This window comes from Saimiri boliviensis, chromosome 18 (genome assembly GCF_048565385.1).
Source record: "Saimiri boliviensis isolate mSaiBol1 chromosome 18, mSaiBol1.pri, whole genome shotgun sequence".
Taxonomy (NCBI): Eukaryota; Metazoa; Chordata; class Mammalia; order Primates; family Cebidae; genus Saimiri; species Saimiri boliviensis.
Genome location: NC_133466.1, coordinates 47,370,896 through 47,388,965, shown reverse-complemented (window position 1 = coordinate 47,388,965; position 18,070 = coordinate 47,370,896). Strand labels below are relative to the sequence as shown.

Below are 18,070 nucleotides of genomic sequence, written 5' to 3'. Positions count from 1 at the left end.
GTCTATTCATGGGCTTTTTATTCTATTCCATTGATTTAAGCCTATTTTATAACAATGTCGCACTGCTTTTTATTACTAGAGGTTTATAGTAAATCTTGAAATTACTCAATATGCATCCTCCAAATTCCTTCTTTTTAAAATTATTTCAGCTATTCGAACTTATTTATATTTTCATAGAAATGGTAGCTTCAGCTTGCCAATTTCTTTTAACATTTCCTTTAAAGCTCACTGGTGTCTTAATTGAAAATGCACTTAATTTAATAGCTCAGTCTTGGAGAAGTAATAACACTGGATATTCCACTTCTTGAATACGCAATTTCTCTGTTAATTTTGATCTTCTTTACTTTCTGTCGGTAGTGCTTGTAGACTTTAGTGTAGAAATTATACACACTATTAAAAAATTGATGCCTGAACATGGTATTACTTTGCTAATTTTTATTTTGAGACAGAGCTTTGCTCTGGTTGCCCAGGTAGAATGCAATGACGTGATGTTGGCTCACTGCAACCTCTGCCTCCTGGGTTCAAAAGATCTCCTGCCTCAACCTCCTGAGTACATGGGATTGCAGGCTTCCACCACCATGCCCGACTAATTTTGTATTTTTAGTAGAGAGAGGATTTCGCCATGTTGGCCAGGCTGGTCTGGAACTCCTGACCTCAAGTGACCCACCCACCTTGGCCTCCCAAAATGCTGGGATTACAGGAGTGAGCCTCTGCACCCGGCCTGTTTTTTATTGTATTAATTGAGTTGTGTTATTTAATTTGCAGTTTATTTGAATCAAACACTTCCCCATAAACCAATCTGGAGTGACATATTTTTTTTTAAATTTGTATTTGAATTTATTAACTTCTTGCACTGAATTTTTGGTCTTTGTTCAAGAGAAATAATTGTTCTTGTTTTTTTTTCCTTCTAATTTTGTTGTCTGCATTTTCTTTTTTTAATCTGAGTAATGTTGGCCTCATAAATCCAGTTGAAAAGAGTTGCCTCCTTTAATTTCTAAAAAGGTGTGTGTAAAATTGATGCTATTTTCAACTGTGTGTTTCATATAATTCATCAGCAAAGCCTTCTGGACCTTCTGTATTCTCTATGGGAAGGATTTCAATTACAAATTCAATTTCTACAATTTATATATGGCTGGTCACATTTTCTATTTCTTCTTAGATCAGTTTTCATGAATTTTCTCTCTCAAGGAAATTGTTCATTTGGATGTCAAGCTTATTGGCATAAAATTATTAATATTCCTTTTCTTGACCTGAAGGTCACAGTGGTCTGATGTTCTTTTATTCCTGTTATTGTTAATTTGTATCTTTTTGTCTTGATCAATCTAGTTAGGGTTTTATAAAATTTACTGATTATTTTCCCGTACAAGCAAGTTTAGGATTTGTTAATTTTATTTATCTTTCTAAGTAATTGACTTCAGTTTCATTATTATTTCCTTCCTCTGCATGTTCCTTTTCATTTCTTATGGCAGAAGCTAAGTTACTAATTTGACATCTTCTTCTTTTCTAATAGAGGTACTTAAAAATGTCATTTTTTCTCTATTATTTCAGCTGCACCCCATAGATTCTGATTTATTTTACTTTAATATCCTTCAGTTTAGAGGATTTCCTAATTTCTCTTGTGATTTCTACTTTGACAAAATTGTTATTTAGAGTTTTGATGTTTAATTTCTAAATACTTGGTATTTTTACAATCATGTATCTTAGTCCATTTTGGCTGTTGTAACAGAATACCATAGTCTGTGTGGATTATAAACAAAAGAAATCTATTTCTCACAATTTCAGAGCCTGGGAAGTCCAAGGTCAAGACAATAGCGGAACGAGTGTGTGATTCAGGTGTTTCCAGATTCACAAATGGTGTCTTTTCTCAGTGTTCTTACATGGTGGAAGGGGCAAAGGACCTGAATGAAGTCCCTTTTATAAGAACAGTAACCTAATTAATAAGGGATCTGCCCTCATGACTTAATCACCTCTTAAAGGCTCCACCTCCAAACACCATCACATTAGGGATTAGGTTTCAATATATGAACTTAGGGAAGGACCAAAACATTCAGTCCACAGGATCACCTCATTGCTACCAATTTCTAATGCGTTTTCATATGGTCTGAAAATACGTCTTGTATGATTTCAATATTTTCAAATGTATTGTTTGATGGCCTGAGATATAGTTTCTCTTGGTAAATGTATAATTCACACTTGAGACAATATATATTTTTTCACTGATGTTCATATGTATTTATATACATAAAGTCTGTGTGGTTAATGCTTTTGTTTTTCTAGTTCTTTGTTGGAATTTTCTATAGTTTTTAAATTTATTGCTAAAGTTTTAACATATCTAATCATGCTCATAGAATTCTCCATTTCTCTCTGTAATTTTATCCATTTTTTTGTGAACTCTGAAGTTAAGCCATTGGGCGAATTTCTGATTGCATGTCTTTTTGTTGGATTGATGCTTTTGTTATTGTGAAATGTCTCTCTCTCTCTTTTTTTAATCTCTGGTAATACATTTCATTTGAAAATCTCTTCTTTACTGGTAGTAATATAACCGGTAGCAATATAATGCTTTCAACCCCCTTAGGCTTACTGTTCATGTGACATTGCTTCTTCCGTCAATTTTCATTTAACTTAGACCTACGTGTGCAGGCGTTAGTCTGTTTTCACACTGCTAATGTTGTAACCAAGCGAGTTGTAAGGAAAGTGCCACACTCTGAGATAGAATCAGGAGTTCTTTGTTGCCAGTGACCAAGAGACAGCTAACGCTCAAAATTCTCTTGGCCCGGAAGAAGGGGCTTGATTCCTTTTTACACTTTGCTTAGAGAAAGGGGGTAATCACCCCCTTGCATTTTGTAAGTCCAGGAATATTTAAGTTGGATTTAGAATTGGAATGCTAGAAGATCCAGTCACAGACGCCATCGATTCTTTGATTTTTGTCTTTTGGATTCCTCGTTTTTCCTGATTATCCACTCACAAGTTAACTCAGCTGGGAACCTGACCATGAATGTAGTGCTTTCTGGCTGGGCTCCGCCCCTCATCGGGAAGACCAGGTGAAAAGGTAAAGAAACAAACAAAAACCTGAATTCTCCCTTGGCAGTGTGGGTCATATCCACTGTCTGGGATTTAAAATGCCTCTTCATGTGCAAGGCGAGGTGGTCTGACCTGGAAAATGCTCGGTGGCGTTTCTGGCACCGGAACGGGCGTTGCCCAGTGTGTTTACCGTAGTGCCTGGTCAGTTCATCCGAGCAGACGAATTTCCATCCACAGCCATGGCAGTCACCGTGGTAAGGTTTCTCACCTGTGTGGGCTCGCAGGTGTGCCTTGGGATGGGAACTCTTTGTGTGGGTGGCCGTGCTTTTCTGGGACACGATCGTCTTCCCCTGTTTGGCCTGGGCTCCTCGGCAGGCAGGAACCCGGCGGCTTGAGCTCTTGGTCATGGAGCGGCGGACTTGCGGCTGAGTCTGGTCAGGCAGGAAGGATGGGTAATCGGGCCCTGGGTGGGGATGGAAGCCGGGGAAGTGGCAGGGCAGGGTGACAGTCCCTGCTGCTCAGCAGTTCCTCAGGTCCCAGGGGTCGGGGGCTGCCGCCCAGGGGGACGTCGTGTGCAGCCCGCCGTGGCCATGGCTGGGAGGGGTCCAGCGCCTGAGTGGGTGCACGAGGAGACTCCTCCTGCTTGATCTGGGGGTACGGGCGCTGCGGGCCGCCGTTGTGGGGGCCGCCACCACCACCACCAGGTGGCTGCTGTCAGGGCCGTCTTCGCTGCCGCTGATGACAACTGGCTGTGTACTCGCTGCCCGGGGGCGCTGAGTGACGCCTTCAGCACGAACTTGCCAGTCACCCCAACAGCTGGCAGCTGCAGCTGCAGCGGTGGAGTGGACCCCGGCTCCAACTGCGGCTGCAGCAGGTCCGCCGCAGAGCCGCCAGAGGGGCTCATGTTGTGGATGTCCTCCAGGTCGAAGGAAGCCGTCGGAGGGGGAGCGGACTTTCTGCCACAGAGGAGGCCTCCGCCCGTGGGGTCCCCACGCCTGGGTCGCCCCGCCGGCATCGGACAGCCGAAGCTGCAGGTGGAGGGTGCGCTGGCAGGGCCGCTGCTCGACGGGAACGACGAGGAAGACGCGGATGCGGACAAGGGCACAGTGGCGGCCACCGACTGCTGATGGACAGCGAATCGGAGAGGACAAGGCCCAGGTCCAGGAGGTCGCCGAGCTCCTCGGTCTCTCTCCGGGGCAGGGGGCCAGGTTGCTACCGCCGCAAGCTGCAGTGGCTCCGGCAGGTCTGTGGCCACGGTCGGCACCACTAGGTCCTGGCGTGGCCAGGAAGCATTGGGGGAAGTCCTTCATGTGGGAGAGCTCCTCCTGCCAGCGGCTAATCGGGTTATTTGGAGCACCTGCTTAACACAGTGTCCTCTCCCTTCCCGCCCGGCCAGACGCCAACGTGGAGAAAGGTGGGAGCAGCGCCTCGCTGACAGCCCTGTCAGACTCGCCAGGTGGCTGCCTCATGAATGTGAGGGCCCAGAAGGTCCTCGGGAGCCCGAAGCATCTGGGGCACCTGAGCCCCAAAGTCAACGAAGAGAAGACTTAGAAACGAAGCCAAAACCCAAACCCCCAAGTTGCCTGACGTCCTTCTTCTTTAGATTAAATATAAATTAGAGTCATCCTTTTTAAAAAGTTTCTTTGTTTACAAAGTTCTTAGAAAAGTAGACAATCTTATAAAAATAGACAATCAGCAAGGCAAGAAAGTAGGCCCGGTGGCCGGGCTGCCCTCTCTTCCACTCACCAGCGTCCTCCACCACTATCATGGTCACCTGGGTTGCTGCCGTGGGCGCAGGGGCTGTGGCCAGGGCAGTGGGCAGGAGGTGCTACTCGGTGAGGCTGCCACGGCGGAGAACTGGTGGGTGCTGCAGGGCACGGAGTCTGGGGAGCTGGAGTCTGGATGCACGGAGTCTGGGTGCGCAGAGGCCACAGGCGCGGGTCATGGGCCTGTGGGTGGGGAGGGGACCGGAGGGGCGGCGAGGTCACTCGGCGGCTCCTGGTGCCTCCGCTGCCTGCCACGGCCTCTGCTCCCCACGCGCCCCCTCCTTCTCTCTGGGAAACTTGGAAAAACTCTTAATATGTGCAGATTCCTTAGGCTTTCTTGATTCTTTCCGGGCCTTAACGTAGATTTAGAGAATTATAAATTCTTGCAACAGAAAATCTGCCTTAAAAAAGTCTTCCCCGGTGATCTTTAGGCAGCTCATCTACAGACAGGTTCTTAGACACCCTGGCAAGTTTCAATGTTGAAAATTGTTTCCTCTTCCCTCAAAGCAATGACAGGGCAGGTGGCCAATGGACGGGGCCGGAAACCGAGGCTGCCCCCGAGGGCGCGTCTAAGGCAGAAGACAAGGACGGCATCCGAAAGCACGTCCCGTCCCGTGGAGCTGCAGCATTTCAGATCAATACTGCAAATACCCCCGAACTGCCAAGGAACACGGCCCAGGCACCCTCTGAGGAGGGATTCTCACTTTTAATTCCTCTGTTCTTCATCTTCTGCTCTATTGGAACCCACAACCTTTGAGTGGATCTCTCCCGTTCTGGGAGCGCAGCTGTTCCTGGGACTCGGCTCCAGCTGTCGCCCACTCTGCCCTAACCCGGCTGTGCCGTGGAGGTGGCCGGCCCCTTTAAGGCCCCGCTGCGCCTGCGCCTGGGGCTCTCGGAGGCGGGGCCGGAGCAGAGGACCAAGCGGCCGCAGGGGGGCGGTGGGCGGCGGCTGAGACAGCGGGGGTGCCGGAGGGGAGGGGCGGGGAAGGGCGGGGCGGGGCTGGGGAGGGGAGGGGAGGGGCGGGGTGGGGCGGTGGTGGGGGAGGGGCTGGGGAGGGGAAGGGCAGGGGAGGGGCGGGGCAGGGAGGGGAGGGGAGGAGCGCGGTGGGGGCGGTGGCGGGGAAGGGGCTGTGGCGGGGAAGGGCAGGGGAGGGCTCGGGAGGGCTGGGGAGGGGAGGGGAGGGCTGGGGAGGAGAGGGGAGGGGAAGGCTGGGGAGGGGAGGGGAGGGGAAGGGAGGGGAGCGGAGGGCCTGGGAGGGGAGGGGAGCGCTGGGGAGGGGAGGGGAGGGGAAGGGAGGGGAGGAGAGGGCTGGGGAGGGGAGGGGAAGGCTGAGGAGGGGAGGGGAAGGCTGGGGAGGGGAAGGCTGGGGAGGGGAGGGGAGAGGAGAGCTGGGGAGGGGAGGGGAGGGGAGGGCTGGGGAGGGCTTGGGAGGGGAGGGGAGGGGAGGGGAGGGGAGGGCTGGGGAGGGGAGGGGAGGGCTGGGGAGGGCTGGGGAGGAGAGGGGAGGGCTGGGGAGGAGAGGGGAGGGCTGGGGAGGCGAGGTGAGGGGAGGGCTGGGGAGGGGAGGGTGGCGCCGCCGCTGGGAGCCGCTCAGTGAGCGCGGCGCTTCTGGAAACGCAGGACAGGCGGGCGGGCTGCGGAGGGCGGAGGCGCGGGGCGTGGCGGCCGCCATGCCTGTGGGAAGTGGAGGTTTGCCGGGAAGTCCACCAGCGCTTGTGAGGTGAGGGCGCCGCGCCAGGCCGCGGGCGGGGAGTTCGGTACCCCGGCGCGCAGCTGGGTTGACGCGCGCAGGGGCCTCCGCAGCGTTTGCTGGGCGAGCCGGCCGGGGCGGCCGCCGGGCTGGAGTCCCTGCGCCGGGTTCCTCTCCCCGCGGCCGCCGCAGCCCTCCTCTCGGGGCGCCGGGAAGAATCCCGCTGGCGGGAGCGGGTCTTTGGGGCTTCTCAGATGATCTCACCGGGCGTCCTTTCACCGAAGCGCAGCAAGACTTTTGGAGCGGTGTCCTCGCTTTCCTTTTTTTTTTTTTTCTGGTAAAGCTGCTTTCCACAGGAAGTCTTTTCTTGAAGTGCTATCATTTCTTTGGGGTACAGTGTTGTTCGCCCGAAGGAATGACTCCCAGTGCTCGAGGACGTTAAAGTGATCTGCTGGTCGTTTCAAAGCTTTGTTCTGAGCTGATACGCGTTAGTAGCTTTCTTTTGTTGTTAAATTTTATTGGTAAAATTTCACCTGTGAACCAGCAGCTCGGTTTTCTATTCTAAAATGCTAGCTTTAAGATTTCTGAGAACTTTGTGTCAAAGAAGTCTTTGAAAAGTTACAGAAGTCTGTGGAAGAAGTTGACAATTTGAAATGTGCAGGTGGTCGGGGGGCAGTGGATCACACGTGTAATCCCAGCGCTTTGGAAGGCCAAGGTGGGCAGACCACTGGAGCCCAGGAGTTCCAGACCAGCCTGGGCAACATGGCAAAACCCCATCTCTACTGAAAATACAAAAATTAGCTGTCTGTGGTGGTGTGTCCCTAGCTACCTGGGAGGCTGAGATGGGAGGATCAGTCAGAGCCTGGGAGGCTGAGATTACAGTGAGCAGTGATCCTGCCAGTGCACGCAGGCCTGGATGGCAGAGGGAGAACCTAAAAAAAAAAAAAAAAAAAAAAGTACAGGTAATAAATTTATACTAAGTAAAATTCACCACAGATGAAGAAATAGAACATTGCTAGATTGGGGTATATATGTTAAGAGTCACATTGTTGGTTTTAGAGGTATCAGATATTGTTGAACATTTTCCCAAAGTTGAACATTTTCCCAAAAACTGATGCTTGTCGGTTAAAAGTTATTTTGCCATTGGAGTAGAGGTGCAGTAATGTATCAGTGTGGTTTCATTTTGCCTTTTCCTGGTATTGAGGTTGAGTATTTTTTACTACCATTTATACGTCCTCTTTTGTGAAGTGCCTGTTAAATCTCTGTATCCTGTTTTCAGGATATGCTTGTTTTTCTGTTGATTTGTAACACTTTATTCTGGTTATGTGTCCTTTCTAGGATATATACGTATTGCATTTCTCTTTTTTCAAACTGTAGCTTGCCTTTTCACTCTTTTAATGGTGTTTTTAAATGAATGGAGATTCTCTATTTTTTTTTTTTTCTTTTTTAGACAGGATCTCACTCTGTTGTCCAGGCTGGAGTGCAATGGCACAATTACAGCTCATTGCAATCTCGACCTCCCAAGGCTCTGGTGATCCTCCTGCCTGAGCCCCCAAGTAGCTGGGATCTGCAGGAGAGCACCATTATGCTCAGCTCTTTTTGTATTTTTAGTAGAGATGGGGTTTTAACATGTTACATAGACTGGTCTGGAATTCCTGGGATCAAGTGATACACCTGCCTTGGCCTCCCAAAGTGTAGGGATTACAGGCATGAGCCAGTGTACCCAGCCTGAGTTTCTTAATTTTAATGAAATTATACTTGATCAATCTTTTCCTTTATGGTGACTGCTTTTTGTGTCCTGTTAATCAATGCCTAACCTAAAAATATGAGCACATTTTTTTCTGTGTTAACCTCATAGCAATTTTATTTTAGTTTATGCTTTTTTTTTTTTTTTTTTTTTCAGACAGACTTTCACTCTATTTCCCAGGCTAGAGTGTGGTGGCATAATCTCAGCTCACTGCAACTTTCACCTCCTGGATCAAGCAATCCTCCCACCTTAGCCTCTTGAGTACCTGAGACCATAGGCATGTGCTACCATGCCTGGCTAATTTTTTTTTTTTTTTTTTTTTTGTAGAGATGGGCATTCAACATTTTCCCAGGTTAGTCTCAAACTCTTGGGCTCAAGTAGTCTGCCCACTTCAGCCTCCCACAGTGCTGGGATTACAGGTGTGAGCCACCCCACCCAGCCATGATTCACTTTTTACTCTACTAAAAAATAGCCATCTCTACTAAAAATACATGGATGTGACTGTTTAATGTAGCACCATATATTGAACGGAACATCCTTGTCCTTCTGGACTGTGTGGCACTTTTTTTCATAAATCAGATGGCTGTATGATCATCTGATTTATGAAATCAGTGTGGGTCTGTTTCTGGACCAACCTGAGCAACATAGTGAGATCCCATCTGTACAAAAAATCATAAATAAAGATGTAAAATGTTTTTAAGTGGGTAGAGAAGATGGAGTCAGAGGTGATAATTTATAAATGATTGTCAATTTTTGGCTACATACAGGTGTTGGTAAGTCAGATCTCTTGGGAGTTTAGGCAACATGTATTAAGAGAATTATGTGTTCAGAATGATTGCTAGATGTTCACTGACTTCAATTAGATGTTATTTGAGATTCACAGAGCTACAGCTTTTATTATTTTATTTATTTATTTGTCTTTTAAAAAATTTTACCATCTTCCTGTCAAGGCAGTAACTCTATACTTAATTGTTCTTAAGTATACCTAATTACCAGGAAAATTTTATGGATCATATCTAATTGTTAAGCCATTAAAGGACTGACATGATGTAATGTAGATAATAGTATTCTACATAATAGTTTCAGGACTACATCAATGAAATTGTTTCTTTTTCTTCTTCTTCTTCTTCTTCTTCTTCTTCTTCTTCTTCTTCTTCCTTCTTCTTTCTTCTTCTTCTTCTTCTTCTTCTTCTTCTTCTTCTTCTTCTTCTTCTTTCTTCCCTCTTTCTTCTTCTTCTTCTTCTTCTTCTTCTTCTTCTTCTTCTTCTTCTTCTTCTTCTTCTTCTTCTTCTTCTTCTTCTTCTTCTTCTTCTTCTCCTTCTTCTTCTCCTCCTCCTCCTCCTCCTCCTCCTCCTTCTTCTTCTTCTTCTTTCTTCTTCTTCTTCTTCCTCTTTTCTTCTTTCTTCCTTCTTCTTTTTTCTCCTGCATATAGTTTGAACATATCTTCTTCTCTTTGCTTTCTTGAGACAAGGTTTCGCTCTGTCGCCCATGCTGGAGTGCAGTGGTGCAGTGGTATGATCATGACTCATTGCCGTTTTGACCTCTCAGGCTCTAGCAGTCCTCCTACCTCAGCCTTCTTAGTAGCTGCTGGCATGCACCACCATGCCAGGCTCAGTTTTTATTTTTTGTATACAGGGTCTTCCTATGGTGCCCAGACTGTTTTCAAACTCCTGGGCTCAAATGATCCTCCCACCTTGGCATCCCAAAGTGTTGATATTACAGGTGTGAGCCATCACTCCTGGCCATTTTAGTTTTAATAATTTTATATTTTTCTAATTTAAAATATTATTTATGAATGTAATATTGTTATGATTATTTTGTAAGTGTTTAATCTCATTTTCAAAATAAGCTTGTGGAAATTAGAGATCTTGTTTATTATTTACTACTGTATTCTCAGTGCCTGACCTTGCCTGGTATGAAACAGATATTCAATAAATAGTTGTTAAATGAATGAATGAACCACATTCAACAATTCTCTAAGTATCACAGCTTTCACTGTCTAACAAATAAAATAGCTTGTATAGAATAGAGTCACAGTTAACCTGACATAAAAGGAAATGTCAACGAAAATAGACCTTTGTATGTGTAGCTGCTAAGATTTTGGGGCTTTTGTTACTGCAACATAAACTAGCAAAGCTCAGTGAGACTGCAGATAGAATATACATATATAAATAGACCAGATAGACCAGTGGATGAGATTCCAAAGATAGTTCAATCATCATTAACTAACCACACCCACACTCTCTTAATTTCCTAACAGAAAGAATGGAATTCCTGTTCACTAAGATCTGCCCCAAATATTACTTATTTTGTGAAAACTTCTCTGGCTACTCAGGAATCTCCCTGTTTCAGCCTCCCGAGTAGCTGAGATTGCACGTGTGCACCACCATGCTTGGCTAACTTTTTATTTTCAGAGACAGGGTCTTACTATATTGCCCAGGCTGGTCAGGACTGTTGATTGCATATGACAGAAACCCAGCCAATTCTAGTTCCTCACCGCCTTTCAATCTGCTCCTTTCTCAGTCTTCCCAGTCTCAACAAATGGCAGTTCCATCCTTCAAGTTCCCCAAGCCCCAAATCTTAATGTTAACCTTGCTTTCTCTCTTTTATGTCATAGCTCGTATGAAGGCCAATCATGTTCAGACCCAGGCGGAGGTTCCTGCTGACCCAGGCTCTCACCAGCACATTGTCCTTTACTGTCCTCCTGAGGGTGTCTGGAGCTTCAGTGCTGTGTGCTCTTGGCCTCCATGCTGGGGCACCACTGACTCCTGCTGTCCAGGGCTTCCAGTGGACTCTCCGAGGCACTGATGTAGAATCTTCCCCATTCGGTTCACCAAGAGCAGCCTCATGCGGTGTGGGCTGACATGAAGAGCTGCCAGATCTAACAGGTAAAAATCACGAGGCACTGCCAGCTGGATGGGGTCAGAGAGTCCTCTCTCCATTACGATTCAGATGAGAAGGGAAGATTCCATAGGCCCTAAACATTGCAGCATGACCCGCATGTGCCACCCACGAGCTGCAGTGCGTGGTCAGGTGGAAGTTATTTGACTTCAGGAGAGGACAGTGTTCTCTTCAGGCCTTTTCCTCAGTGGCTGGATCTGCGTCCCTCTCCTCTCTCTTCCCCTCTCATCCCCCAGTCTCCATCCCCATCTCTCTCTCTGTTTCCACCTTGCTGTTCCCTTTCACCTGCTTTCACCTCTTCAACTTTCATGATTCCCCCCTCCCTGTCCACCACATTTCCCAGGCTAAGGCCCCTGAACTGTCCTGTGTGGGGAGATGTGTCTGGATTTAGGCGGTGCCCTCTAGATGTGTCCAGGATGGGGAAACATGGCTCAGCTGCCAGTATAATGGTTTCAGAGAGTGGCCACTTTTGAAGGCCTTTCACATTTCCCATTCTAGAATTGTGTAGGACTTAAAATTGATGGGCCACAGTAGAATTCTTGGTTCCTCATGACCTTGTGGTGGTCACCTTCTTTCACTGAGCATTCACATGGTGGCTATTAGGTGCCAGGCCCTGCTCTGGGCTAGGGGCACCATAATGAGTAAATGTCAGATCACTACCCCATGGAACCCACCACTGCAGGCATTGAGAGGAGAAAGAAAGGGGCGTGTCCTGTTTGTGTTCTTTTCACATGGTCACCTGCCAGTTCCTGGGGGAGTGGGAGCCAGTGCAAGGAGAGAAGCCCAGTGAGAAAGGCAAAGGGATGATGTCAGACCCAGGAGCTGAGGCTCACATTCCCCTGCAGCTGGGCAGCTTCTGGAGTGGACAAGGAGCAGCAGGGAACATTGTGGCCTGGTGTTCTGGGGTTCACTGTCTCATCTCATTCCTGTGGGTGCCAGAACTTGTCCAAAGGGAAGACTCAGTGTCTCTAACAACAGCAAGGCGGAGACAGAAAGTGTTTCAGAGAAGCAGGAATGATTGTCTGCCATGGAAACAGTATATGGATTTATAGTAGTGTGTCTCTCTAATAACTAGTTAGCGTGTTCCTGTTAATTGAACATATCGGTGGTGTAAGTTTCCTTGGATCTCCTCATCTTCATGTAAGTTTATCTGTTCCCCTATCCCTCCCTTCTTTCCTTCTTTTCCTTCCTTCCTGGGTTTTCTGATCAGGGTCATGTGAGGCTAAAATCCAGAAATGGGCTAGCTATGCTGTTTCTCTAGAGCTCAAGCTTTTATTCCAAGTTCACTGCAGATATTGGAAAATGTTTCTATTCTTGTTTGTGGGGGACTGAGGGCCCTTTTTCTGTGCTGGCTGTCAGCCAGGAGATACTCTGACTTCAGATGCCACCTGCTTTCCTCTTTACCTGTCTTTTCTATCTTTCAGCCAATCACAACTCATGGAGTCCTTCTCAAGCTCCTTCCTTCTCTGACTTCATCTTCTCCAACCAGCCACAGAAAGCTCTGTCATGTATGGAGTGATGTGATTCAATCCACTTCATGCAGGTAACCTCATCATCTTCAGGTCATGTAACTGTCACATAAAAACATAATCACAGGAGTGGTGTCTCTTCACCTTAACAGGCTTCAGAGACAAGGGTATGGCATGTTTGGGGACCATTTCAGAAATTCCATCTACCACAGTTGGACACTCACATTTCCCCATCTGCAAAATACATTCATCCTCTCCTCTAAAGTTTCCAAATTTCATGTCATTAAAGCATTAGTTCAACATGAAAAATGTCACGTAGGCCACATCAGATCCAAAGTTTAAAATCTTATCTAAAACATCCACACCAGGTGTCAATGAGGCTTCTGAGGGTGTCCATTAAGTACAGATTATTGACATAATTGCCTTACGTCTGTCGACCTGTGAAACTGAACAAACTGCTTATCTGCTCCTAATGTGGAATGGCGGGACAGGCACAGAATAACAATTACAGTGATTCTAGTTCAAAAAGAAGGAACATGGAAGGGAGAAAAAAGTCACCAATCCAAAATAGTTTGGAAATGGAGCTGGGCAAAATCCAGCAGGAGGTACTTAAGTAGGATCCACAGCCTGAGACTGACCCTCCATCCTGTGGGACTTTGCTTCTGGGATCTTTGCTCTGCATTTCTTGAAACCATTATTGTCTATCTTATTTCCCCCTACTCCTTTGGTTCTTCCCCTTTCTCCTCATGGCAGCATCCTCTGCTTAGTCCTTGGTCCATCGCCCCCAGCAGAATTGGTCAGATAGTGCCCGTGTCACAGTCCTGACTGTCTCCACGAGGGGCTGTCCTTGTGAGCCCGTGCTCCTCTGAGATCGTCTTCACTGTCCTAACCTCTCTCAGTCATGATTGCTTTCAGCTGCCCTGGCTGGCTCAGGAGAAAACCTAAGACTATGGAGTCCCAGAGCCATTCTCTGCCCTCTCTATCTCCAGGAGAGGAAGAAAATAACAGGGATCTTCATGGAGAAATGACCCACGTGAGGGCCTGGACTCTCCAGCAGTTACAGCAGAGGAAACTCCCTGAGGAAGCATGGAGTAGCTGAACACCCAGACTGGGAAAGCAGGGTTGTGTTAACCACTGTTTAATCCTCACATGCTCCCTGCCCCAAACTGCTAGCCAGTGAATGACAACGGACTGGGAGTAAGTAATAGGCCTAGAGAACCATGATAAAGAATTGTCCAAGGAAAGACCCTTTTACTCTGTTTGCAAGGTGAAATTGCTGTGTTTGATCTAAAGTTTTCTGAAAGGCAGCAGCGAGTTTCTGGAGGATGAGTTACCTGCTTTGCACAGGGAGGGTGAGGCCAAGGCTTTCGTGGTATATCTGCTGCCACTGGGTGATGAGGGAGCCTGGGAGAGTCTTAGTCTTTCTGGACTTGAGTTTTCTCATCAGTAAAGTAGGTGCTAATTGTACCTCTCTGAGGTCCCTTCCTGCTTAGTTTTCTCTGAGTCCTTGAGGGACTGAGATGGTCTTTAACACTGCCTGGACCTGTAACCTGCCTCTGATCTCTCTGGGTCTGACTCCTGACTCTGGCCCCTGTGTTTCTCCTTCAGAGCCTGAGCTGAGTTCACACCTGGGAAGCTGAGAACTGAGGGAACAGATGGAAGAAAGTCAGCAGGTTTTGGAAAAGAGAAGAACCTGTAAAGGACAAGTCAGCGCTAGAACAGGTGAGAAACAAAGCAGGGGAGAATAAGGACAAACTGGGCCAGAGGCCTCAGGGGAATGGGCAATGGGCCTGTGATCATTCAACCAGTCGAGGAGCAGCGCAAGCTGAGCAGCGGGGACTGGGCAAGACACTTAATCCACAGGAGTCTCCTGACCCTGGTGAGGAAGAGCCAAAGGGGGGATCAGAGCTGGTTTATAGTGAGAGGCAGCACCAACTCCAAGAGGGGAAGGATTTGACCCTGAGCCCCACCCCAGACCTAGGAGCCTGGACCTCGGGGCTGCCATAGCAGTGGATGCTGTTCAGGTCAGTGTGGGTTAGAGAGAAGAACCATGCTTGGAGAAGGGTTGGAGATGTCTATTCTTACATTAAACAGCTCTGCCCTAGGTCAGGTGCCAGAGTAAGTGTTTCTTGCCAGTATCTGAAGCAGTGATACTTACACTATTCCTCTGCACTTTCAGTTGAGGAAGGTCTCTATATGATATGAGTATTTACTGGGTGTACTTGGGGTTCAAATAGTAGTGTTTCCCCAAGCAACTCAAGCTCATGAGAGAAAGAACACAATGACATGATTTCAAGAAAATATAGTAGTTCTCTGAAAGTGGTGTGTCATGGCAGCCCAGAGGATGGGAGTGTAGGTGAAGACATTGCTCCTAATGACAAGGGGAACCATAAGAGGAATTCTTCAGAGTAGTCCCGTTTTTCCTCCAGTGTCCCACAGAAGATGCTGGGATGTGACTGGTGTAGAGCAGGGGTCTACAGGTGTAGGAAGGGGGCTTGCTGCATCTTGGGAGAAATTATAGCATCCCTGGTAGGACATTTTGGAGAGGATTGTTGGTGATTGGATTGGATATCTATAGTCAGTTTTATCCTATCTTCAGTGAACACTGCCGAGACCTTCCTTAGTGCCAGACCCTAAGCTGGGAATCATGAACACAGAGATGAGTAGATATGATCTCAGCTTTCACAGAACTCTCAGTCTAGTGAATAGCAAGTTATGAGAAATGTAGTGATGGTGGCTTCATTAGAGCAAGTGGCTCATGCTGCATGGAGATGACCTCAGTGGATGACCGGGTCCCCCTTCTGGTTGTTAATCAACAGCTGGCTGACTTGCTCTGGGACAGTGACCCTGGATTTCTGCCAGGTGTCAGCATCTTAGGTACAAGCAACACCTCAGTTTTCTGTTGGGTCAAAACAGTTATCACTGCCAAGGTGATCAGAGGACACTAGTGACATCAGTAGCTACTAATGAGGTCCTGGCCAGCTAGGGAAATAAAGATGTAAGTTTAACAACAATTCTAAATTTGTTCTTAACATCATGAGCAGAGAGTATCTGTCTTCTAAGTTAAATACTTTTTAGACTGCAAGATTCACCCACGTCCAAAATAAAATCTATATCAGCCATATTACTGCCCTGAGATGATTTTTCCCTGTCCTTACCAGAAGCCTGCACTATCTGGAGCACTGAGGCTGTCTCAAGCCAGCTGATCTGCTCTCTGGATTCCAGGGACACCCGCAGAGCCAGAGGTTGAAGGCACAGGCATTGCTATCTCTGACCGTTCTGACTCCAGGTTGATCCACCCCAATGCCCATTATTAACCACACAGTAACAGGATGCCACCAACATTTTGATTTGAGGCTGTCATGTCAGAATTTTAATAAAATTTAATAGATATTATTTTTTAGAGTACTTTTAGGTTTACAGATAAATTGAGCTGATAGCACAGGGAATTCCCCTATTCTCTCTTGTCCTCTGGAACACAATTTCCTCTATCATTAGTATCTTGCATTAGTGTGATAGATGTTTACAATTGATCAATCAATATTGGTATGTTATTATTAATTAAACTCCATAGTTTACGTTAGGGTTCATTCTTTGAGTTTTATAGTTCTGTGGGTTTTCACAATTACCTAGTGTCATGAATCCTCAGTACAGTATCACACAGAAGAGTTTCACTACTGAAAACCTCCTTGTGTTCAAACAATTCATCCCTCCTCCACGTTTGGCAATCACTGATCATTTCACTATCTCTACCATTTTGACTCTCCTGGAATGTCCTAGTGTTGGAATCATACAGTGTGTAGAGTTTTTAGACTCGTTTCTTCCTAGCATTATGTATTTAAAGTTCCTCCATGTCTTTTCATGGCCTGATAGCTCATTTCTTTTTATAACGGAATCATATTCTGTTGCACAGATATACCACAGTTTGTTTAGCCATTAACTTAGTAAAGGACATTTTGGTTATTTCCAGTTTTTGACAAGTATGAGAAAACTGTTGTAAATACCTGGATGCAAGTTTTTGAGTGAACATGTTTTCACATTACTGTGGTAAATACCTAAAACTGCTATTTGCAGGATTATGTGGCAAGGCTATTTTTAGCTTTGCAAAAAACAAAAACAAAAACAAAACAAAACAAAACAAAAACACCTGCCAAACTGTTTTCCAAAGTGACTAGCATTTTGCATTTCCACTAGCAGTGAATGAGAGTTCCCGCTGCTCTGCAACTTTGGCAGCCTTTGGTATTGTCACTTGTTTGGATTTGAGCCTTTCTATTAGGTATATATTATAGTGTAGTGGCATCTCTTTGGTTTAATATGCAATTTCCTAGTGACACATGATTTTGAGCATCTTTTTCATATGCTTATTTGCCATCCGTATGTCTTTTCTGGTGGAGTATCCAGATCTTCTGCCCATTTTTAAATTGGGTTGTTTGCTTTATTATTATTGAGTTTTAAGAGTCCTTTATGTATTTTGGACACCAGTCTTTCATCAGAGCTGTATTTTGCCAATATTTTTTCCCAGTTTATCACTTGCTTATTCATTTTCTTAACAATGCCTTTCCCAGAGCAGAAGTTTTTAATTTTAATGAAGTCCAACTGATCAATTTTTTCTTTCCTGGGTTGTGCTTTTGACATTGTATCTGAGAAGTCATCGCTATGCCCAAGGTCACCTAGATGTTCCCCTATGTTATCCTCTAGGAGTCTTACAGTTTTGTACCTTGCATTGAAGTGTAAGATCCATTTTGTGAAAGGTGTAAAATCTGTGTCTAGATTTATTTATTTTTTACATGTGGATATCTAGTCATTCTAGCACCATTTGTTGAAAAGACTATCCTTTGCCTGTTAAATTGCCTTCGTGCCTTTCTCAAAGGTTAGTCTATTTCCGAGCTCTGTATTCTTTTCTAGTGACCTATTTGTCTGCTTTTTTTCTTTCTTCACCAATTTCCACACTGTTTGGTTACTGTAGCTTTATAATTAGTGCTGAAGTCGGCAGTGTCAGTTCTGTGGGCATTTTTCTTCTGATCTTTACTATGAGAACCTGGTTGGGCTCCAGGTGATAAAACTTAGAAAAATGTGAGATCCCCACTAAATCTGGGCCCCAAGGAGTTTTGAATGCTCAAGGCAGGCCACCCTCAGCTTCTAGTAATCTGTCAGTACCATTTAAGTGCTGGCTTCAGCAACTTCTGTTCCTTGTATTTGCCTGTCTGTCTTGTTTTCAGCATGGCAATTTGCCCTGTGACCTCTCTTCTAGACCCGCTAATAAGATTTGATAATTTTCAGTTTGTTCAGCTTTTTTCTTGTTGTAAGGACAAGCGGTGACCTCCTGGCTCCTTGCAGGTTGGAGTAGAAACCAGAAATTTTATTGAACAAGTTACTTGTAATGAAAGTCAGTAATCACAAATGTAGAATTGAATAATTTCCGTAGATATGTAGAATTTTGTAGCCATCACCTCAGTCCCCTCTTAGAATACAGAC

General features: G+C 46.0%; 1 long non-coding RNA gene and 1 pseudogene across 2 annotated transcripts in view; one reads left to right on the top strand and one right to left on the bottom strand.

Annotated features, from left to right (window-relative positions):
* Nucleotides 1–18,070, top strand: part of LOC141581980 (uncharacterized) — a 1,111,619-nt gene that overhangs the window by 254,996 nt on the left and 838,553 nt on the right. For both annotated transcript variants that reach the window (XR_012514811.1, XR_012514812.1), the window contains exons 5-6: nt 10,843–11,113; nt 14,204–14,317. This is a non-coding gene — a long non-coding RNA (uncharacterized LOC141581980). The remainder of the gene's footprint in view (nt 1–10,842; nt 11,114–14,203; nt 14,318–18,070) is intronic.
* LOC141582067 (Krueppel-like factor 4 pseudogene) lies at nt 2,898–4,705 on the bottom strand (annotated as a pseudogene).